This window comes from Canis lupus, chromosome 8 (genome assembly GCF_003254725.2).
Source record: "Canis lupus dingo isolate Sandy chromosome 8, ASM325472v2, whole genome shotgun sequence".
NCBI classification, from domain to species: Eukaryota; Metazoa; Chordata; class Mammalia; order Carnivora; family Canidae; genus Canis; species Canis lupus.
In genome coordinates, this window is record NC_064250.1 from 51,453,327 (window position 1) to 51,478,498 (window position 25,172).

The 25,172-nt window shown below is 39.3% G+C and overlaps 1 protein-coding gene across 20 annotated transcripts in view; it reads left to right on the forward strand.

The window, feature by feature from the left end:
• NRXN3 (neurexin 3) overlaps positions 1-25,172 on the forward strand; it is a 1,528,419-nt gene that overhangs the window by 479,977 nt on the left and 1,023,270 nt on the right. The gene's annotated exons all lie outside the window — the stretch shown is intronic.

Genomic DNA, 25,172 nt, shown 5'->3' on the forward strand with positions numbered 1-25,172 from the left:
ATGCACCCTAGACTGGTACCCTAGTACTCCATGTGGGCTATGCACTGGCAGGAAGAGACCACAAACACACACTTCATTTAATTTCTAGGTTAATGCCCAGGGATAAAAGGATTATCAGAAACACAATGACCACATAGGGAAGGAACAGATGTAATGTTTCCCAACACAGCTTCACTTGGCACCCAGGGTCCTTCATAGCAATGAACAGCTGTGAGAGACACTGTGTATTTGGGGTTGAGTCCTTCCAAGTCTTTCTGGAAATCTCAGTTCTTCTGACCCTGCCTTATGTGATTGGGGCTTATGCCACATTCTGACAGTATTGGCACTGATAATCTATGCATGTCCATTTAAAGGAATATTTTCAGATATTGGAATCTCCTGGCTCTTGACCTAAATGTAGCATAGCAAGGCCACATCGTCACCTGGAAGAGGAAGCAGCATCCATGTGCAGGTGTCCTGGATAAGTAGCAATTACTTCCAACCTTGCAGTGTTCTAAAAGACTCTTTTATATACATACATAAATACCCTTAAAGGAGAAAAAAAAGAGATAAGCGGGAATGGAATGGGGTTTTTCTGAATCTCTTCGCCATGTTTTTAGTTTTTAAAACCAGTGAGATACTTTTGGCCAGTGATGTATAAGTTGTTCTGCGGAGACCAGAGTTTCCTTGAGAATAGTGGAGGAGGAACAGAAGTGTGTCTTTTATTCTTTTGGACATAAACCATTCCCAGGTAGTGAAATTCAGTAAGGAATGGACTTGACTTATTTAATAAATGTTGAGCCTAAAGAAAAGTGACTAGATCTCCCAAAGCAGCTAATTTTCAGGAAATATTTTTGGAAAAGTGGGTCTCCTGCTTAATGTCCCATAGCCATTCCGTGTGTGTTCTGTTGTCAGTGATGGAGATGAGAAGCCAATCTGGGTAAAAAGATGTGTAAGAGTTCAGGACATACTCTCTCCCTCAATCCATGATTGATATTCCTTTGCTGGTTCATTCCAGTGCTGGGAATTGGGTGGGATTTGCTAAAGCCAACCTGGAACTGGTTTTTCATGCTCTGTGGATTCTGTTTCAACTGCCTGTTCATCCACTGCTCTGTTTCTCCTCCAGAATCATAGATGAATCTGAGCTTATTGGCATCACAAAGCATTAGCCATATAAAAGGTCAGTGCAGGGGCAGGAAGATAGGCAGGTGCTCAGACTGAGGGAAACAGGCAGGGACTCAAAAGGGTGTAACAGCTGGGGAGTCAGTGCAGTGGGCTGTTTGAGCCTGGGTTGTAGTAAGGTGACTGTACTGTACCCTTGTAGAATTACATTAGCAATAGTCTGGTCTTTAGCTTTGCAGCCTCAGAATTTCAATTGTGGCTAACAACAACAATAGCAGGAATAGTAATAATAAGTCAGTATTCGTTGATCCCTTCCTGTATGCTAAGCAGTATCCCACTTTACATTTTGAACTCATCTGGTCCTCACACTAACTCTGGGAATAAGTACCACACTGTCACTGGGGAAGAAAAGGAGGAAACAGAAGCACAAAGATAGTTTGCCCAAAGCCATACAGCTAGTTAAGAGTTGGAACTGGGATTAAAATCTGCATAGTCTGGTCCCAGAGCCTACATTCACCACCATTATGCCACACTACCTCACTAGCTATTCATCAAGAATCATCAGAAAGTGAGAAATTGTTTTTCAGATGAACAAAAATTCACTGGTGACTTAGTAATATACCATGGAGGAAAATAATTCCAGAGCTTTACTGTTCAGTATAGTACAACAGTCACAAGCCACATCTGGCTACTGAGGACTTGAAATGTGCTTGGTTTGCATTGAGGTGAGCCATAAGTGTAAAATGCACACTGAACTTTGAAGACTTAGTACTCTTCCCCAAATCTTATAAATCATTTGTTATGTTGATGACATGTTAAAATGATAAAATTTCATATATATTAAGTTATATAAAATGTATTGTTAAAATTAATTTTACTTTTAAAAAATGACTGCTAGAAAAATTTAAATTACATCTGATTTATATTTCTTTTGGATAGCACTGCTCTTTGGACTGAGAAAAACACATGGATGTGGTTTTTCTCATACCTATGGAACCAAGTCATTCACCTGAATTAACCTGTGGTCAGCCTGAAGGATTTATGTTATGGCATCAGAGCAAAAGATGTTGGTCCATTTTAGGGATATTTCTTTTAGGCTTTAAAAGAACACACTGAGCTCTCTTTATTTCAGCAGAGTGCCCCAGCTTCAAAGCAGAATATAGAAGAGCAGGCTAAGTGAAAATAAGTAAATAAAAATATAGAGATATTGACAGGTGGTTGGGATTTAGATAGGCAGAGCAAGATTCTGTAGATTACACTGTATCAGTGATAGTGGGTGTATTCCTGGGGAGGGCATTTGTATGTGGTTAAGGTAGATGGGGACCAAGTTGTAGAGAATCTTGGACTCAGAAAAAGGATGCCTTTAGACTGACAAAAGTTTACTTTCCAAGTGTCCTTTTAGAAAATCTTTATTGATCAACACAATATTTTTTCATGATCAGCTTCTGAATTTGTGATATACTAAAATTTTTAAATTTGCTCTTTTTTAATATTAGTTATAGCTTAGATTAATGATGCCCTGGTAAAATTTAGAGAGACATCTTAATCACACTAACAATATTTATATAAATACTTTATAGAGATTGTTTACTTGCAGAACACCCAAGGGTGCATTATGCCATCCGTTGAATAAAGATTCTCATTTTTCTATTTTAGAGGCTTGTTCTTTTACCAAACCTTTGTCCCTTAGGGTTAATAACGGACAGCATCTTATTTGAGGGCCTTTTTCACTGACTGCATTAACCATACTGATCCTGGAGTTGGATGACCTTGGAGGAGAACCAGGATCTAACAGCCAGGGTCTGTGGCTCTTGGACATGTGTTACAAACCAGCATGAGGTGTGAGGAATAATGGAGGCCTCTAGAGGGGCAGGACATCGGAGTTGTGGTTTATATGGAGATTACATTCTAAAATGGACACGTAAGGTTAAAAAAAAATATGCTTATAGTCAACTTTGCCCTTACAAGGCTTTTAAAGCATTTCCAAAAGTCCAGGCCCCTTGCAAGCCTGAAAACCAAGGGTTAGCATCATTGATTTCTGCATTTCTGCTGAGGCAATTCTTTCTGGGAGGTATGAAGACTAGGCCTACTTGGAGTATGGCAAATAGTTACATGGTAAGTAGACAATTCTCACACTCCCTCGTAATTCCCCAGCTCCCCAGCTCTCCATCCCGAGTATGGATAGCTGAAAATCTGTGAGTCATATGTAAATACAATGCAACTCCACCATATACTATTTATCTTGCTGGTAAGTAAAGTGACTTGTATTATGCTTTAAATATTTCAGGTGCATTGATACACCTTTTTTGTACCTAATGTATAAAGGTAAAGGTGAAAAGGCAATTAAGACTTTTTTTTTTAATTGAAAGTTCTGACTGGTCAGGGAAACAGACAAGTAAACAAATGGTCATCATGCAATGAAAAAGGGCCAGTAAATATACCTGAGGGTCAGGAAGGCCTATCAAGTGGTACATACTGGTCCAAACCACCATTTTTTTTTCACTAGATTACTGCAACAACCTTCTAAATGCTCTCCGTGCCTTTGTTTTTACCTCTGGTTCTCCCTCTTCCCCAAGTGTCTAGCTTCCTAGCAAGCAGAAGAGTTGTCTTAAAATGAAGGAGGAAGATACACACTCCTCTGCTAAAACCCTCTAATGGCTTTCCTTCATGCTCAGAAGCAGAGCTCAAGTTCTTAGTAGGCCTGTAAGACCTTGTAGGATCTTACCCCTGCTACCCTCTGCCCTCACCTCCAGTTTGTCCCTCTTATTCCCCCTAACTCAGCCACACCAGCCTCCGTGATGTTTGAACGTGTTACATTGTTCACAAGACTGCTCAGGAGTTTTGTGCTTGTCTGCTTCCTGGAATTCTCTTTCTCCAGATGTCTATGTGGCTTGTTCAAGTCCCTGCTGAAATATTACTGTATTTTATAGGCCTTCCCTGGCTATCCTGTATATGTAGTAACCAACTTCTACCCCATCTTAGCATTCCCACTTCCTTTTATCTTGCTTATCACCCTCTGACATACTATAAGTTTACTTACTTATTACCTCACTCACTTAGATTTTAGGGTCTGTGAGGTTAAGACTTTGTCTGTTTTATCCATTTGGGGATAGTACCTAGCATATCGTATTCACTCAGTGAGTGTTTGTTGAATGAATAATTCATTTTTCTTCTCTTGTATGGCTTCCACATATGTTTGCCTAATGCATAGATGAATAAATCAATGGTGAATATATTCCCTTGGCATAAGCAGAAGGTTTTGTTTCCTAGTGAGCTATCTCCCTGGATTGACTTTTCAGTTCTTTATTGAGACAAAAGACTCAGTCAGGACTTGTCAGGAACTCTTGGGTTCAACCAAGATGACATCTCGCTCACAGGTAAAAGTGACCCTTAATCATCTGTGGTGATAGTGAAGCACATTGGAAAAGAAAGGGTTTGGAGTTGGGGAGAGGGAAGTAAGAAAGGATTGGACTGGGCACAAAAAGTTTCCCTCATGTTGAGAAATCTGGTTGGGAACACCTGGTTAGCTGTTAGATTAAAAATATGTGTGTATATGTGCTTTTGTTTGTGTATATTACAAGTGTAAATATGTACACTTGTATGCTTATATATGTAAGTATAAATATATTTGACCTATAGAATCAAAATCAAAGACTCTAGCGTCCAAAGACTTAAAAATTCTGAAGGGCACTAAAGGCTTAGCAGAATCCTTGGTGTTTAGGGAATTAGAAATGTGAGGGAGCCTTGCCAAATTCCCCTATTTCACTATTATCTTACCCGACATTACTTCTGCTAAGGCTAGATGTACACAAGTGAACAACCACAAAAGGCCCTGCATTCCTAGAGCTTCCATTCTGGTAGATGGGAAAGAGAGTAAGATTATAAATCTAATGTTTATGGGGTGACATAGAAGCTCTGAAGAGAGGAAACAAGGCATGATGAGGGAGTAGAAGGTAATGGAGTGCTTAAAGAGTCGAGTTGTTAGGGAGCAGATGATTGTTTGGCAAGAAGTCAAAGGCCAACAAATACAAATACACGAGAAGTATGTACTTACTGAAGGGATATAAAAGAAAGAATGAATTAAGCAAGATCAAGTTATATAGAGCCTTTAAGCCATGGTAAGAAGTTTGGATTTTATTCTGATTACAGTGAAAAGCCATTGAGCACTTTTAGCAGGGGAATGATTGGTCAGAAATTAGAAAAATCCCTTGGACTGGTCTGTGGAGGATGGCCCGTAGTGCATACAGGTAGAGACAGAAGATGGATAGCTGGCCATTTGCTGCCTTCTAGGCAAAAAAATATAGCACTGTGGATTAGAGTAGTAGTAATGGAGATATTAAGAAGTGGATGGATGTGGATGGAGGTAGAGTCAATAGGGTTTATTGATGAATTGGATGTTGAGTGTGAGAGGTGAGTAATTGAGGATATCTTTATTAGTCAAGATAAGCTAGGTTGTGTTGTGGCAACAAACTCCTCCAATATATCAGAGGCTTAAAACAAAAGAGGTTTATCTCTCACTAACACATCATATCCTTTGTGTGTTGGCGGGTGGCTTTGATATTTTTATAACATTTCTCTCTCTGTGACACATGATGACATGGTAACCACTAACTGAAACATTGAAAAGGGAGAAGGGAAATTTAGAGGGTTTCATACTGGGAACCATTCAATGTTTGTCCTGGAGGTGACACATACCACTTCTGCTCAAAACCAATTGAACAAAAGTAACCACACAGCTCCACCTACCACAAAGTGGCCAAGAGATGCAGTCCTATGTTGTCTGGGAGTTGGTGGTGGTGGTGCCGGTAAACAGCATCAGAACTGCTCAGCAGCAGCACTAATGACACCATGATATATTCTAGGTTTAGATACTGTTAATAACATCATCTAAGTGGGGGTGCTTGAGAGAAGTGTGCTTGGGAAGGTGAAATCAATACTTCTGTTTTAGCCCTGTTTAGTTTAAAAGTCTGTTACATAGAGATGTCAAGAAGGCAGTTGGAAATGTGTCTGATGATCAGAGGAAATCCATAGGTAGAGATGTAAATTTGAGCATAAAGAAAATGATATATGATATTTAAGGTAATGAAACTCATAGAATTTAGCTGGAATAGAGAGAGGGCCAAAGAGAGAGCTCTTGGGCTCCCAATAAGGAGAGGTCTTACAGAGAGAAACTAACAAAGAAAATAGATTATAATGGTTGAACGGGGGGTGTGACAGAATATGGAATATTAAAAGATCTTTGAGTAAATCTTGCAAGAAGAAGAGAGTGCCAAGAGGTCAAAGGAATTGAGAAGCAGTTATTGGTTCTGGTAGGCTATGGACCACTTCAATGGTGCAGTGTGGGTGGGAGTCTAATTTGATGTGGATTGAAGAAGGAGTAGCTAAGTATAGGAATTGATGAGGGTAGGTATAGACAAGTTTTGGAGGAATTTTTCTGCAATCAGAGTAGTAAAATGGGATTGGTAGTGGGGTGGATAAGATTTTGAAATACTTTGACCTAAGAGTAAGGCAGTCAAATAGAAAAGACTCGGATATTAGTTGGAGATAAGAGCCTGAACATAGAGAAGGATTAGAGCTGGCATAAATATTTAGTAGCCTCCTGCATAGAGAAAAGTTGAGGGTGGGAGTGTAGATGAGCTCTAATAGGAAAAGTGCAGAGAGAAGAGCATGGAGACATCAAGGTTGAGCCTTAGGGAACACGTGCATTAATAACATTGGGAGAAGAGAGAGTAGCTAGTTAAGAAATGGGAGAAAATAGGTTGAGTAGATTACATGTCCTAGAAATCAAAGGAAGAGAGCTTCAATACCTTTTCAAGAAGTTTTTCTTCAAGTTCTGTGTTCTCATAAATATGTAGTACACATTGTGTACTTTCAGGCCAAATTTGCAGTAAACTTTACTGTACTTGATTTAATATATAGCCTAAGTACCGTGGAACACTTAACAGTATTTTTTTTTACCTCAAACAAGTGGAATTGATGCTCTTTACTTTTATATTCTTCTTGCTATCGTTTCCTCTAATCCTTTTGAAATTTCTCTAAAAGTGACTTAAAGATATTGTCAGTGATGTTCTCATCACTGTCTTTTCCTTCTCCTTCTCCTCTTCCATCATTGTCATTATCAGATGTCACCATCATCATTATTAAAACAATCAGCATCACCAGCAGGCCTCATTAGATGCATTATTTTGGTATTTTAACAATTTGGTTAGAACTCCTGATGGGCATACGTTTTAGTATGTATAACAGGACATATTAACAGCATTTCAATTATGTGTTGAGTACTTGGTACATCCTTCAAAGATGGACATACTTCCTGCCCTGAGTTCTTTCAGTTCATTTTCCTAGGAAACATAATAGAATCAGGAGGAAAAGAAATGCCGAGAGGGAATACAAGAGATATAGTGTCACCAGAATAATTTGGTGGAAGTTTCTTCTCTAATCAAATTAGCTAGCTTTAAGAAGGCTATGTGGATGAATGTAGCTTCAGGGTAAAGTGATGACTATTTATCTTTTTTTTTTGACAACTATATATCTTAATATCAAAAGAATAAAAGTGGACTGTCTCCTCCTTCAAGCTAGGAATACTGTGGTCCTATGACACCCCTTCTCTGGAGTGTAATTTGGCTCATTTTCAGTTCTGGTGGTCTGTTCATTTTTTGATTCACTCCCCTTTATCCTCCTCTCCCCTCCCTTCTCAGGATTTCTCACTCCTCCTACTTAATTCCTTCTATTAGTGACTTGACATCAACCTAGTTACCCAAGCCAAAGAACTGAAAGTCATTGTTGTTCCCCTTCCTTGCTTAAACATTCCTCCAAGGCCCATTTATCCTTTAGGCATGTTGACTTGACTCATCTTGGTCTTCCCATTGCCATGGTCTAAGTTCAGTTGTTCTGGATTATTATCATGTTAGGGACAACAGACCAAGTGTAGGACATTAGTGTGAAGAGTAGATTGAAGAAGGAGACTTTGGAGCTGGAATTAGGATCCGTTAGGAAGCTGTATTACACTCACTCACATGAGACATAATCCAGATGCCATCTCCCCAGGGTGGAGTTGGCCATTGAATCTACTACATAGATCCTCTTGCAACATCACCGTACATACATTTGTTTATATGCTTAACACCTATGCTGAAAGGTGAGCTCCTAAAGGGTGAGGACCATGTCATTCATTATAGAGCCAATGGAGGCCTATGTAGAACCAGTGGCAGCAGAAGTGGAGTGGAGACAAAGAATGCGAAAGATGTGTTGGCTATAGAATCCAATGAACTTGGTAATAAATTGATACAAGCATCAGATATTTCTATAAAAATTTAAACTTGGGTGACCATTAACAGAAATAAGGAAGTCAGGAGAAGGAACTGATGCATTTGATTTTATGCAGGTTAATTTTAGGGTTCTGCAGAGAATTTTAATTTTGGATAGATGAATTATTCTAGCAGACAATTCAGATTTGGGGCCTACGGCGTGGGAAGGTGTTTAGGTTTAGAGATAAAAGATGTGTGAATGGGTGCAATTTTCAATTGAGATAGAGTAGTGAAAATGGGAAAAAAAAGCCTTCCTCCGATGCTGAGGAAAAGCCTCTTTTTAAGGAATTTGGAAATGATGCTGATGACAGAGGCAAAAAGTGAGTCATCAAAGAGTTCCCTGGAAAGTGTATAATCAGAAAACCCTGGAAAAGGGAATTTTGCAAAGGGAGTGATAAAAAACAAAAAGCGATTCCACAGATATTCCAAGGACTGAGACCTAATTTAAATTTAATTAATACATTTGTAATTGTATTTTGGATTTATTTCTCATTAGTTAAATCTGCTTTATCTTAGAAAGCAACTAAGTTAAAACACAGTATTTTGAATGCTGCAAGACAAGATAGTAAAATGTCTCTCCTCTTTCATCTGTGGTTAAATAAAATTCCTTTTATTGGTTTTTCTTGGAACTGTATTTTCTAGCCACACAGTTATAGTAGCCAAAGAGATAAAAGCTAAATGTCTCAATTTATTCTACCACTACTTTCGACTTTCTCTGCTCCTTATTAGGTTTTAAGCAGTGGATTTAAAGTTACTGACATAATTTAAGTTGTTGCCTTGATTCTTCTTTGCCCTACATCTAGGGACACTCAAATCTGCTTTGATTTTTACCCTTTTTTGTGCATTCATAGTTTGAATTAGTGTAAGGAATCCCTAAGATAGATCCTAACAATCGTCAGGTGTAGGGTAGCCTATAAGGAGGCTAAGAAGGGGGATACCATTATTCACGGCTTTCCTCAATCCTCAGATTGTGATAAATACAGAAAGCATAGCCAGTAAATGGCCCTTTAGCAATGGGGAAAATAGTGACCATGTAGGGTCAGTGCTATGAAATTTCTAGGAAAAGTCCTTGAAAAATTCTGGAAGCATAAACCGTTTATGTACTATTTGCTTTGTTTACAGGTAGAAATACTTTACTATATTTTTTTAGTGTAAACATCTCCTTCAGAAGCATTTAATGATGGGATCCCTGGGTGGCACAGTGGTTTGGCACCTGCCTTTGGCCCAGGGCGCGATCCTGGAGACCCGGGATCGAATCCCACGTCGGGCTCCCGGTGCATGGGGCCTGCTTCTCCCTCTGCCTATGTCTCTGCCTCTCTCTCTCTCTCTCTCTCTCTCCCTCTGTGTGTGACTATCATAAAAAAAAAAAGAAGCATTTAATGAAACATCCGATAGTGCTTACTTCTATGCCAGTCCAAAAATAAACTCAAAAGATCAAGGAGCCAGAGGTGAGAGTAGGTGTGTTTTTGCAAAGTCTTGTTTTTCTCTCAGGACATCTAGTAGACTTCTGATAGTAGGAAGGTCCTCCAATTACAATGTGTTCCCCAAGCTCCTCACTTGTTGTCTTATCCACTTGATCACTCCAGTGTGACTTGATTAGATGGTATCAAGCATTTCAGCTATTGATATGGATTCTAAGGAAAGTTAGTAAGAGGAGTGACTACTGATTCAAATATGCAGCAATATACAAGTCTTTGTTGAGGTTTTGTTTGTGATCATAGGTTTCCCCAGATGGGGATGATTTCCTGAGAAATCATAATAGCATTGTGGTTAAATAAAGGCTGTTTCTAAACATTTTTATCCAAAGCAAATTGGAATATATGAGCCAATCACACAACCTAATTCTTCTGAGAATACATGTGGGAATTGGAGGACTTGAGAACAAATCCTAGCCCTGTCACTTGAAAACTTTGTGACTTCTGATTTCTCAAAGTCTCTATTTCCTTTGAGAGGTGGATGATGCTGCCTTGAGGTGGTGATGCTGCCTCATAGATTCTAAGTATGAAACATTTATCACAGTTCTTAGGCACTTAGTATCTATCCTTCATTATAGGTATTAGATGTAGCAAATCTAACTATTTTTCCTTATCACTATTAGATGGAGCACTGGATGTCTCAGCAGACCTGGCCAGTACAGGTACAGCCTTCCCAAGTTATCAAGTCCTGTCAGCCTTTTTCTCTGAAATTTTTCTAGAATCTTGGCCCTGCCACCCCTCTTCCATTTTCACCGTCACTGTCCTAGACATGGGCATTATTTGCACATAGTGGATTTTTTTTTTTGGTAAATACCCTATTCAGTTGCCATATTGTCTTTCATAAAATTAGTTTCTGCTTATGTTTTTCTTCTGCCCAGATACCTGCTTTGGCTCTTCAGTGCTCAGCTTCACATTTAAAACTGTGATTTGGCATGAACCTATTTTATCAGCCTGATCATCTATTTTTCACTTTCTTGATGCATTTTTCTCTCCCAACAAACATATCATCCCCAAGTCAAAAATAATTCTTTTCCTTGTACTTTATACTTTTGGTCTTGTATATGTCGTGTTGCTGTAGATTTTCAGGTTGTTTTTCTATCTTTTTTCTTCCCTTTAATTTATTTCCTTTATGACCACCAGATTAATCTTTTATACAGTGCCAACCTGACCTTGTCACTCTCCTGCCTGAGTGGTTCCCTGGCACTATTAGGATCAAGTTAAAACTGCTCAGTTGGAGGTAGGAGGTCTTCTAGGGTCTTCTTATCCAGTGTCTTCTACCATCACTCCCGCTAGATGCAATTTAGCACTTCTTACCACTTTCCATTCTATGAATATGTCAAGATTTCTCACCCTTGTCTCTCTTTGCCCATGTTACTTCTCTTTCTTTCCTCTTTCTCCTGGCCAATGCCAGTCATTTTTCTAGTCTCACTTAGTACTCTGTCCTGTGGAAGACATTATCTGATTACCCCTTTCCCTACCCATAGCTTGAATTAAAAGCCCATCCCTGCTTTCATGGTAGTTCGGAATACCTTTTAAAAAGTCTTTCTCATGCAAATTGCTAACTTTTCTGACTGTCTCCCTTTCTAACAGAAAACTTCATTGCCATATCTTTTTCATTTTTTTATTTCCACAGAGCATGACACTGAATAGATCACAAGTGTATGAGTAACTAAATATATGAGTATATGTCTATTTCCTTTAATAGAATGAAGCTCTTTGAGGGAAGAACCAGTGTCTTTCTTCCTTGTATCCCTCACATTTTCCAGCTTGGTCCTTTGTATTTAATAGTTGCTCAATAAATGCTTGGTGAATGAATAACAATAGACATGTTTGTCTTCCACAGGAAAAAAAAATAGATATGTTTGTCTTTCCATAGAAAATGTCTTTAGGGAAGAGGTCTGTTGTAAAAATTAGATAGCTTGTGGCAGAGTGAATTATGCATAATTCATGCTTTGTTTAATTCTTGTGTTTGATTTTTGCTTTGATTTGAACTTCAATTACAGTGAGTTGTGAAAGTCATGCAGTTTCTCTTTATTATATAAGCATATACTTGATGAAACTGTGAAATAGAAAATCTGATAGCTAAGTTTAGCTGGTAATTTCAATTTCAGAGACTGAGTGAGAGTTCACAACCAGGAATGGACTAATAATATTGATGGGCCTAGAGAATTTTCAACACTTACTTGTTTTTATTCTCTCCAAACCAAAGAAATTCACTTATGGCAAGCCTCAAAGTAGGTAGGCCTTGCCCTGAGGGGTTATTTCAAGTCAGAATCTAACAGGAGCTAGAGAATGGGCACAAAGAGAACACATTAATTTCCTATAGTTGCTGCAACAAATGACAACAGACCTAGTGGCTTAAAACAACAGAAATTTATTCTGTCACAGTTCTGGAGGTCAGAAGTCCAAAATCAGTTTCATTTTGCTGAAATCAAGGTGTAGGCAGTGCTGCACTCCCACTGGAGACTCTGGGGGAGAATCTATTCCTTGCTTCTTCCAGTTTCTGGTAGCTGCCAACATCCCTTGACTTGTGGCTGCATCCCTTCAATCTCTGCCTCTACCCTCCTATTGCTGCCTTCTCTCTATGTCTGATCTCCCTTTGCCTCCTCCTTATAAAAATACAGGTGACTGCATTTAGGGCCCACTTAGAGGATTATAAGAGGATAATAGAGGATTCTCTTATCTTGGGAGCCTTAATTTAATCACATTTGAGAAGACCCTTTTCCAGGAAGGGAACTATAAGTTCCAGGGATTAGTACATGATATCTTTGGGGAGCATTATTCAGCTTACTACAGAGACAGAGGAATTTTCCCATTTGTAGACTCAAAGTGCTTAGTCTTCTAGGAACTTCATTTGCTTACAGGCACACCTCATGAGTAAATAGCTTCTAAACTTATGGCCCGTTTAAAAGAAGTCAAGAGTTGCTCTCTGAAAGGGGCTAATTCAGGTCACTTTAATATCACTGGACAGGCAGGTAAGGTAATGTCCCCAGCTCTCAGTATGAAAATACACAATACTTATTGAGGAGCTAATTAAATAACTAAAAAAACTGGTTGGAGTTCCAGGCAAGTCAGCAGTGGCAGCCAATTCCTATTATCTGGATCTGTTTTGGATGGATTGTAGTTAACTTCCGAGGGAACAGGTGTATTCAGCTCACCTAGCACTCACTCTTCTTTGTCCAGGAGTAGCTCTTGCCAACTGTTTCATCAGGAGGATCACAAAGGATCTAGGTCGTCACTGGCCGGGTGGGGGTGGGGGTGGGGGGTGGGTTGAGATTGTATCAAGAGAGAAGAGCAGCTCTGGAGTAGGCCACCCCACGCAAAATCAGAGCTAGGACTTCATCAACTCTTGAGTTAAGGAAGAACATCATAGTAGAGTTTGGGATGAAGGCTCTTACTGGCTTCTCTCTACCTACTTTACATCTGTCTACTATAGTCTCAGGAGGGCATAGACCCCAGGAGATTTGATGAGTGCTCCTGAACATGCTTCATTCAGTGTGCCTACTTGATTGTGATCCACTAGACTAAGCCACAGGCAGGAGAGATGAACTTCTCTAGTGATTCTTTTACAATCCAGATAACTGGGGAAGTTGAATTAAAAGAGGGATCTTAAAGAAACATTGATTTCTCTTCTGTCATATAGAGGCTAGGAATAATAGTTATTGAGTGCACAGGCTCTCAAGTCGGACTTACCTGCATTTCATTCTGGCTCTACTACATAATAGCTATGTGACCTTAGGCAGGTATTAAAATCTCTGATCCATAGTTTCCTCTTCTATAAAATGAGGATAATAATAATAGCCTGCCCTTACAATGTGCCAGGAGCTATTCTAAACACATTCCATACACGTAATCTAATTATCACAGCAATCCTGTGAGGTAAATGTGCTATTACTATCCCATTTCAAAGATGAGGAAATCAAGGTGCAGAATGGTTGAGTAACATGTCCAGGCAACAAAGAAAGAACAAAGCAATGATTTGAACCCCTTAGCTTCAGAACATGTTTCTTTCTTTCTCCTTTCTTTTCTCCTTTCTTTCTTTCTTTCTTTCTTTCTTTCTTTCTTTCTTTCTTTCTTTCTTTTCTTTCTCCTTCCTTCCTTCCTTCCTTCCTTCCTTCCTTCCTTCCTTCCTTCCTTCCTTCCTTCCTTTCATTTTTTTGGCACATGTGCTTCTAACCATAGTTGATTCTGCCTTTCATGACATAGGTTGTTGTGAGGATAAAATAGGGTGGCCATCTGCCACCTAGGTGTCCTTGGAAAGTTCTGGGTTACATCTGTTGTTCAGGTGAATTATTAATAGTACCCTATTCTGCTTTCAAAAGTAGTCATATCTTGGTTTGGATATTTGTCATATGAGGATTAAATAATTATATGTAAGATTATACTTCATATATAATTATATGTATTATACTAAGAATAATACCTGGCCCACAGGAAGTCCTCCATCAAGGTTGACTATTGCTACTTGTATTACTACCATCACCATCCACACTCATCCCGAATCTGGGAGGCTATAACAAAAATGTATATTACAGGGCCACCATTCCCTATTGTCACACCCATTGTACACATTGCTCATTGGTCACAGCACAACAGCTTTACTACTTCATGCCCTAGGCAGCCACTCTTAATTCATCAAACTGGACGTGTAATTAAAATTATACCATTCCTTGTTTCATTGAATATAAAAGTGCAAGATCTCAGTGTATGGAAAATTTGAATTTAAACTGAATTTATGGTTTTTTTCATTTATATTGAAACTTATTTGATTCCTGAAAGTGATAATGAATTTTGGACCTCTTAGCATTCTATATCCCTTTATTCCAGTATTCCTCTCTGCCTATTTCTCCTATCATTTCTACCTCTAATAGAATTTTAATTCATAATAGTTTCCTATTCCCTGCCTATACTTTGGTAGCTTATGATAAAATACCACAGAAATAGTATAGTAATGGACAGAATATAATGAGGAGGAATGAATCATAATAGGAATTATAATTGACAACTAAGATCCAAGACTTAGAAAAGCTGTCTTTAAATGTGATTTGTGTAACTGGTAGTGAAATTCATTTCAGGTTGATTTTGTATGGCATAAGGGACATCTAGTGGTTATCTAGGTCTCTGCAGACTTACTGAAGGTAACTTAAAGTCCTAGGTTTAAGTACTGGGACTGAGCACCACTATCACCTTGAAAAAGAGCCCCAAGGAAAGAAAGGAGTTTTCCTTGTTGCATAACTCTATTTTGAAGTTAACAAAAGTTAAAGAAACTTGTTTAGAAAAAAAAATTAATTTGAGTCCTAGCATTTCTATGTATATTATTGTTAATTTGGAAACAATTCTGTTATCAGTTACCAGCCAGCCTGGCATATTTTTGCTCTCACTTTCTCCACCTCTTCTGCTGATTGCAGAGGGGGCTCTTTGGACCACCTTGAAGAACCATTTGATTAGGGGCTTCATTAGGCTAGAAGCAGAGCTGCTTAGCAGGCCAGGGCAAGAGTTTGTTATTGCCTCTGATAGGCAGATGTCCTTCTTTGGAAGTTGCTTGGCCATCAGGAAATCATACAATTCTGCTCCATGTGTACTTGATGTAAATAAATGGGTTTCACATTAAAGGAAGTTGAACTGCAAAGTGCCAATGTGAACTCGCCTTCTTAGCCCCCAGAGAATCTTTGTAGAAGTTGCTATTGGTCAGCACCTCCTGGGCTAATCTGTCACTATCCATGGTCCTGAACTCACTGCTTCTGTCTTGTGGGATACATAGAATACTTTCCTCATATACTCCTATTGTTTCCAGCTAATTGTGTTAGACTTCTTGAAAGTTCTGTTTCATTGAATCTTTTTATAGTATTTTCCCCTGTTCTTCTGCCTTTGGGCCTTTTATATAATCTTTTTCTCCAAAAGCCATTTGGCATCTCTATTGTAATCTATCTTCTTTCAGGGTAGCTGGTGGCAGAAGGCTTCATTGTTAGTAATTCATTCTTGCTTTTTGACTCTGGGTACAGAGAATAAAGGCTCTTGGTATTGTTTCAAAATCTCCTTGTGTTTTCTATTACAGTCCAACATACATTGTCATAAAGAAGTGGGCAGAAGTCCCTTAGCATTTTCCAGAATGGGAGGCAGTGTTGGTGCTGAGTATCCTATCTCTTTGAGTATCTTGCTAGACTTTGTGATTGGGTTTTTTGCTGCTTTATCTGTTAGTATTTTATCAAGACACATAAACTAATGACAGCAGCCACTCTTGAGTACAGAACTTTCTATATTGATAAACTTAACATGCAAGTGCATTTCCTAAGCATGCACACAAGTGAAAACCAAATATTCAGTGGCTCTATCAATTCTTTTAACTGTGATACTTTAGCTCCCTACTTTCTTATCTCATCACTTATCATTAAAGAGAATGAATATAGAGGCTTCTTTATGCATTAAAGACCTCATTGATTTAGAGGCATTAGGAAGTAGGCTTTGGGATCTTCTTGTCTGTTGTCCTTCCAATTCTTTTACATCATCCCACAAATATGTACTGACTTTGTATCAGGCACTGAGAGACATAGAAAGAAAGGCACAGTTTCCTCCCATTTGAGTGGCTTCCAGTCTACTGGGGGAATTCAGTTGCACAACATGATAAATTCTATGACAATAGTTAGAATGTGGAGCCCTGGGAGCAGAGAGGAGAAACTCAGATGTAAGTAGGAGTAGAGTGAGTAATACTGTTAGAGAAGACTTCCCCAAAGAAGTGATACCTAAACTATGCCTCAAATGGTGAGCAATAGTTAATCAGATAGAGAATCCAAGTAAGGCTTATCCTTGGGAGAATTTACTGGAGGAATTACAGAACTCAACAAAGCTGGTAATAGTGAGGTGGGGACTAGGTAAGGAAGAGTCTATTATGTAATGCGTGAAAGTTTGCATTTGATTCTGAAGTTGATAGAGAATCACTGAAGAGTTTAAGTTGGGGGAATGACACATTATCCTCAAGGAAAATAGTGAGATGATTAGAATCATTTCTAGTCCTTGGAATAAAAATAACAGTAGATTCCTGGTGAATCAGAAAAGCACCTTTTACATTTTGTCACCTTTCCAATCAAACTGCTAAAGGCTTTCTTTTTACTCTAATGGCCCCTTTGTTGTTGTTGTTGTTGCAAATACATAAAGTCTATATTTTTAGAGCTGTTCATAATCAGGTATCACCTACTCATCTGATCTTAGTTCCTCTGCTTTGTGACATGTCACTTTCACTCTAGTCAGGTTGGTGCCCTCATCAAATATTCTAAGATAGAAGGAAATGTAGGCATTCACTGTTATGTCTGTTTTGTACATAAGTAAATGCAGGAACTTTGAGAGTACATTTATTGAGCCTCTACTAGGTGCTAGGCACTTTGCTAGATAGTGGTCACACATTGGCTACCACATAATCAGAAACACACAGCCTCTGTGTTTATAGAGCTTAGAGTCTACAGGACCATAACAATGCCATTCTTGGAAAGCAGAAGGAAGAAAAATACAATCCGAGTCAAGTTTCTGATCACCAATCTTTACATGTTCACTAATTGGAGTGACAAATATGTCTCACTCCAATTCTGATACCAAATATATCCTCCCTTTAAGCATTTTTCCCAACATTTTCTAAGCATGTTAGTAGCAGGGATTGTACCTCCTTATGTTCCTTTGTGGTCTAGAGCTAAAAGCAATGTGGTTATTTAACACATTCACATGGATTTTGTTCCCGTTATTTTAGTGTAGTCAGTTAATTTACATTAAGTTGGCTTTGTATTAAAGGATAGCTAACACAGTGGAGAATGTTAGGGTGGAAAATAGGTTCACCTCAAGTTACATCTCTCAGTAACTGGTGGTAACTTCCTAGAGGACTGCCTTGAGAGGAATTCTGAAAGTCCATCTGGGTTGCATAGGAAAGAGTTGGATAGAATGACATCAGTTAGCAATAAATACCACCTGTGAGGAAAAGTAGAGACGCATATATGCCAACAGGGCCCTTGAACATGGGAAAGTTTGCTATCCAGATGTGGCTGAAAAGATCATCTGGCAAACTTTTCTAATTCATCTAGAAACTTTCTGTTCACTATCCATTAACAAAGCCTGTCTTGCAGAACAATAGCTCGTACATGCAAGTTCATGTCTTATTTCTTTGCCTGGGTTTATCCATGTCAAGTCTGTAGTCTGTCTATGCTAAGTTCTTTCTTTATTAATTTAGTAGAAGCTTAGTAGATGCTGTGAGGATGATAAAGCCTGAATCAGCAAATCTTATCTCTTGCACTAAACTGAGTCTCTATAGTATCCCATTTATCCCCACATACTTGACTGGCTTGAATTTTCCTTTTAATGCAATATATGAATGAATATACAAGGACACTATGCCTGATCTCGATCAGCCTTTTTAACTGAATAGAATCCTCACAAATTATTCTTCTTGAATCAAATTTAGACCTTTACTGTGATTGTGTTAAGGGTTGGAAATCTTTTTCAACTTTTTAGTGTATCAATCAGTAACTGAGCATCAGCCTATAATTATTTCCATTTCACAAAAAAGCCATCAGACAAATATTTGTTTGTCTAAGTCTTTGAGTACAAAGATAATGCCTGCATTATTAGCAAGGCCCTTGAGCTGGAAACCATAGCTTTTTGATTCATGAGGGCAGAGCAACTGGCCCACATGGCTCTCGTTGACTGACTATATGTCCAGATGACTGGATGCTTTTTTCAAAATGTGGAAGGGACTAAGAACCTTGATGTCTAATATCAACTTGCCTGGATTTTTTTCTGTCACTCCAGCTTGCCTTATGTCCCTTTTATCTTTTCCTGGGCACTCTTATACAAATGGGACCATAGATCAGAGATTATAAACTGGTCATCCCTCATGAGCTCCCTCTTGCAGATGTTTTGTTTGACCCACGGAATGTTGGATCACTCAGCGTTTAAAAAAATTAGATCAACTGTCAACATTTTACTACTGTCTTTTCAAGTCTGAAACTCAGTTCCCATTTTCTACTTCCAGTGCTTAGTTTTTATCTTTGGAGAATCCTGACCTCTGTTCACAGAATATAAAGCATAAAAATGGTGGTATCCATAGTATGTAGCATTTGGGTGTTTAGGCCTCAGGTTTGGTGTCAGCTGCAGCTCAGCAGGCAGAGTTAGTTCACTGACCCCTGTTAGCAGGACTGTAGATGCAGATGTGGCCCTGGCCATGCCAAATACTTGGCTCTTCTGACTTTGGAAGCTAAGAGGACCATCTGCTGTCACATTTGTGATTGGACTTCACTGTTGGAGTTTGGTCGTTGGTACATTCTTATAGAAGATATGAATGATAATGAATTCTAAATCCGTGCATATGTATGGTGGGGTCATGTATGTGTGTGTGTGAGACAGAAAAATAGAAGAAGAGGGAGAGGAAGAAACAAGGAATGGCCACTATTAGGCATTTATATATTATATCTATTTTTGTTTATATATATATATATATATATAGTTTTTTTTCTACTTCAGAGTTTCTTAAATCCAGTCTGTCACTAGTTTGAGCCCTGTCTCTTGAGCTGTCACCTTAGAACTTATCCTCAGAGAAAATCCTTTTTTCCTAAGATTGCTTCATGCCAGGCTATCTTATCTGTTGATTTAGTTTGGATTTTCACAGAAAATAACAAAATTAATAGTTATTTGTAGATAACTATTAGATAACTACCCTTTGTGGAGTGCTTATTATGAAGGGCCAGGAACTTTGTTGAGTATTTCTATATACAACAGTATTATTTATTTCTTACAACCCTGTAAAGTGAGATGTGCTATCCACATTTTTACAGTGAAAGACTCTGAGGCTGAGACAAGTTAACTATTTTGTTCAAGGCCACAGAGCCAGCTCAGATGGAACAGGACTCAACCCACTGCCAGTGCTGCTTGAGTCCAACATCTAATTTATTGCAGACATGAGCATTTGTTAAACACCTGTACAACAAGGTGCTGTTTCTGATTTTAAAAGTCATGGTTCATATTTTTTATTTATTGGGTTTTTGAAGTCTGTGAAAAAGATAAGACCTGTGCTTACGTAAGGATAATAAGGTTGAGTGTTTTGAATGACAAAGGAATAGAGCAGTCAGTTCATAGGGAGGAATTCATAGCAGACCAGAGATACTAGTTGCCCAAAAGACAGAGGGGAAGTGGGGTAGAGAAAGCAGGATGTGTGATTCTGTGGCAACTCTGGAAACAAGATTCTTTCAAAGTGCTTCTTATTTATGTTTTTACCCTGAGTAGGAATGTTACACAATAATAAGATTACCCTGAACATTTATCTAGAAGCTGCACTATCCTGGAAGCTGAAGAGAAAAAGCTCATTTTATTATTTTCTATTGTCAATGGATTAAATTTGGGTCGTGGATAAATATACCTTTGTCTTTTGCTTGTAGTATGTAAACTGCTTCACACATAGGTATAAAGCTGAAAGGCTTTATTGGGTGTTCTAGTCAACACTGTCCCATATCAAGGCACCCTGACACTGGCTTCTTGCCATTCTATTTTGTTTAGCCTAGACACTTCAGAGAGTGTCCCCCAGCATCCTGAATTTCAGATGTCCTCTGCTGAGCTGCATAAGAGCAACAGTGTTCATGCATCAAGTCATGGACCTATAAATGATGGTCTTAGAAGCTGACCTGGTGGTTTTTATTGAAATTGTCTTTTATGTAGGCCCACAGAGGGTTAAACATGTTTTAAAAACCAGATAAAAAAAGCCAGGAGGTATTCTCCTATTCCTGCACAGGAGAAATAGTACAAAGAGGCCATCTGGGCATGCAGGGCACAAGTCCACATCCCCTTGTTCCTTCTAGCTGAAGTGCAGAGGGATTTGGCATTTATGGCAGAATGCATGGAAACATGTTCTCAGGGACCTGAGAACAGAGTGGCCTAGGAAAAGATGGAAGAGAGAGAAAAGCACCTCTCTGTTCTGGGACTATTTCTACCCCTTAGATTTATTCTCATGGACTTGCCATATAATTCCAGGGCCATGGATCAGTTTAATGTTCAAGGCACATCATGTAAATTAGAAAAGTCATTCCTTTCCAATCAGGGCAATAGGAAGACAGCCGCATCACTGGCAGACAGTATAAGCATTCTAAGTTTATTAAATGGCAGGATCAGCAAGAACCAGAGTAGTCAGAGAGGGTCTGGAGTAGATTTGGATGTAGGTCCTGGTAAAGGAGCACCGGGAGAAGAAAATAAAGCATGGTAGTCTGGGAAATGTGGTGAGTAAAGATGCAGATGCCCCCACACTTGAGCTCGGACAGAAGCCTCTGAGGTGACTCCTGAGTGGGGAAGAATGGGACATACCAAGCATGAAGGGCTTTGCATGTCAGGATGGGGCTGGGTGTGGTTTTATGTTTGACTAAGGGGTTCTTGCTTTATGTGTAAGCATGGGCCACAGGAGAGCCTAGAAACTGACATCACTAGAGCATGGCCCTGCCCCAGTGCAGTCAGAGAGATCTGAATTCAAGTTCCAGTTATGACCTGAATGAGCTGTATGATCTTGGGCAAGTATCTATCTCCTTTCTGTAAAATGTGGCTAGTGTTCCCGATTCACTTGCGTACTTTCTGACATATAGTAGATGCTCAATAGACAGAAACTATTTTTGTTGTATTGTTCCTGTTCTCATATCTTGCTTCATTTCTGATATGGCTTCTGTGTGCTTCTGTATCAGGGATTATGGAGGTGTAGAAGTACAGTTTTTCTGAGAGAGTCTGTCTTAAATCTGAGACTGTGTCCTCAATGGTTTTACTCCCTGGCCCCCTAGGCCTGAGCTACTAGTCCAAATGGCAGCCTTACAAGGCTGTGTGTGGGATAGTCAGGCCAGCTCATCATTCTTTGTGACTCTGTCTCTGCCTCTCTATCTGTGTGACATGTTCCCTCATGGGGAACTACTTCCATTTGTCTTTAATTGGTCCTTGTTGGGGCAGCTTGTCAGCCAGGGCTTCTCTCTGTCACTTGATGCCACATCTCTTCCTAGTTTAGTCATCAGTTGGGGACTTTCCTTTAGCTGAAAGTTTGGCTTTACAGAGAACACTGTACTAGATACTAACTTGCCTTGTAAGGAGGCCTGGCAGGGTCTCTGGCCTCATTTCATTTCCAGGCCATGGAGTAGATAGAGAACTCACCTCCAAATAGCTGTTGAGAGAAGTCTGGTTATCTTTGGCCAGCTTGTGGCCCTGATTCTCCCATGTGCCTCTCTAGGAATCTGCATCATAGTTATTCACCTTGGGTCCCAGTCTCAGCTGTGTACCTTTCTCACAGAAGAGCCTTTCTTCATAGTACCTTGTATCCCTTTGTTTTTTTTTTTGTTGTTGTTTGTTTGTTTTTTTTTAAAGGTGGTATGTATTTATTTTGAGAGAGAGAGACAGAGATTGAGCACTGGCTGAGGCAGAGAGAGAATTTCAGGTAGACTCCCTGCTGAGTGTGGAGCCTGACTCCAGCCTCTATCTCATGACCCTAAGATCATGACCTCAGCTAAGCTCAAGAGTCAGATGCATAACCGACTAAGCCACTTAAGGGCCCCTACCCTGCATCCCTTTAAATGGCTTTTTCTTTTTTCTCTTCTGCCTCCTGTAAGGATGCCTGAGTTTTTTTTATCCATTTATTATTCAGTGGAACCAAGCCTCAGTTTGCTCCCCTGGGATGAGCTATTGTTATACATTAATGATTAATCCTAATAAGCAGGGCAGCCCCCATTTAGCGCCGCCTGCAGCCGGGGGTGTAATCCTGGAGACCTGGGATCGAGTCCCACGTCAGGCTTCCTGCATGGAGCCTGCTTCTCCCTCTGCCTCTCTCTCTCTCTCTCTGAATAAATAAATAAATCTTTTTAAAAAAATCCTAATAAGCAGTTCTAGTCATAGGCATTTAACCATATACAGAGAAAGTCAAAGTTTGTTTATGACAAAGAGATCTCCCATACCAGGGCACAATTGTGGGGTTAGCAAAGAGAAGTTGCCAGTCATTAAACTTTGTTTCTTTTCTGGTTCACTGGAGTGATGGATTGCCTAAGTATCTTTCAGTACTTCCCCTTTCACACCATTAGTCCAATAGTGCTGAGATGAAGAATTCGGGAGCTGAACTTGCACGATTTTCTATGTAATGTGAAAGATGAGCTTCACAGATGCTGCTTAGTAGGACCTCCCTCAGAGTTTCCACAGTGGTAAAGCACGTGGACATGAGAGTCCAACTCCTTGGGTTCAAGGCCTGCTCTGCCAGTTATCAGTTGTTGTGACTGTGAACTGGATCCTTAACTACTTTCCACATTTGTTTCTCCATTTTTAAAAGGGGGGAATGATGGTAGGTGTCTCAAATGGACGTTGTCAGGTTCTAATGGGATAGTAGGCTTTAGATCTTTAGCATGGTGTCTGGTAGTAGGTGCTCAGTAAATACTAGTATCATTATTTTCGGCATTACTGACTTGTGGGTAGGCCTATTATCAAGGTCATATAGTAGGTGAGGCATTTTCAATTCTTTGTCATTAGTTATCTATTAAAAGGCCAATAGTTCTGCTCTATTCTCTCCTGGTGATGGGGAAGAGAAGGGAAAAAATTCTATAGCTGGATGTTAGGGATTAAATAATATGCACTGGAATGATCCATCCAGTTACCTTTTATCACTGAGATGGATTGTAAGACTTATTTTAGTATTTAAGTTTTGTTATTTTGCTGAAAATGGAGATAATCATATGACCCTTTTGGGGGACCATAGGAAGGATGAAATGAGACTAACATAACAGCTACAATGACTCTCCCCAAAGTGGCTGAGATTTCTTTGCCTTACTCTGCGCCATTCTCAGTGGTTGACATGTTTTTTTTTTTTAATATATTTTTTTAAAATTTTTTTTTTATTTATTCATGATAGGCACACAGTGAGAGAGAGAGAGGCAGAGACACAGGCAGAGGGAGAAGCAGGCTCCATGCACCGGGAGCCTGACGTGGGATTCGATCCCAGATCTCTAGGATCGCGCCCTGGGCCAAAGGCAGGCGCCAAACCGCTGCACCACCCAGGGATCCCCAGTGGTTGACATGTTTTAATTCATTTCATCCTTGCAAAGTAGTTTACTCCTGTGTTCCCGTTTTTAAAGGAGAAGAGAGACCCGGATAAGTTAAACAACTCTGTCAAAGTCACACAGCTCCTAGGTAGTGGATGTAGGACTTGAGCCTAAATCCTGATACTGATTTAGATTTGAATAAGATAATGTAAACCACATAACAAAATCATTGCCATATTGAATACTATAATGTTAGCCCCTTTCCCTTTCATTTTTTTCCTGATTATTTGAAAGATGTGATGTTACTTAGATGTCAGAGGATGGAGACCCATCCCAGGGCACTGAAATCAAAATTCAGTTCTAGTAACAGTAAAACCTCTTTGAAATTCTAATTTTGGGGAATATCATTAATCCCTGCTTTTACGTGGATTACACCAGGTTTTGAAAGTCATAATAGTTTTTTTTTTTTGAGTGTTTTATTCTCCCACCATATATATAGAGGGCACCCACAATGTGTGGAAAACATAGATCTCTTTCCCTACTGACTCTCAACACTGCATCATTTTCTTTAAGTGATACATGTGCACAGCAAGGAAAAAAAAATCAAACAATACAACAGGGTACTGTGAAAAGTCAGTCTTCCTCCCATTCTTGAATATTAATTTGACAGATCCACTCCCTGGTGACAGTTTTATAGTTTCCCGTGTTTCCTTCTGAAGACGTTTTGTGCATTTACGAGCATATATACATATAACGTAAATGCCCTCCAAAAAGACACACACAAATACTGAACACAAAAATAGCTAGTGCATACTTTAATGCTTCTTGCTAGTTTCACTTAACAATATTTCTTGGAGAGCATCCATGTCAAAACCAGAGCACTACCTTGTTCTTAAGGACTGGGTAACTATCTGCCATAAGGATGTGTTATTGATGGTCTGTTATTGATGGTCATTTAGGTTGTTTCCGGTCTTTTACTAAGAACACTTCACTAAATATCTTTGTATTTAAATGTTAGTATTTGTGCAACTCAGTCTCTCTTGATTTTTACTTGCAAGCTGATATTGTATAACTCTCTGACAACACAAAAAATTGGCTAGAAGGAGACAACATAAAAGGTATAAAATAGAAATGTGGGGCTTATTCAGGGCTTATGTGCACCCCAGAGGTCTCTTCAGATGCTGTTTCAAATGCTGTATCTCACGTTTCTCATATTGTTTCAGATATATTGTGTCCTGAAGCTTCTGCTTGGGCCTTTTTCCCGGGTGCCCAGTGAG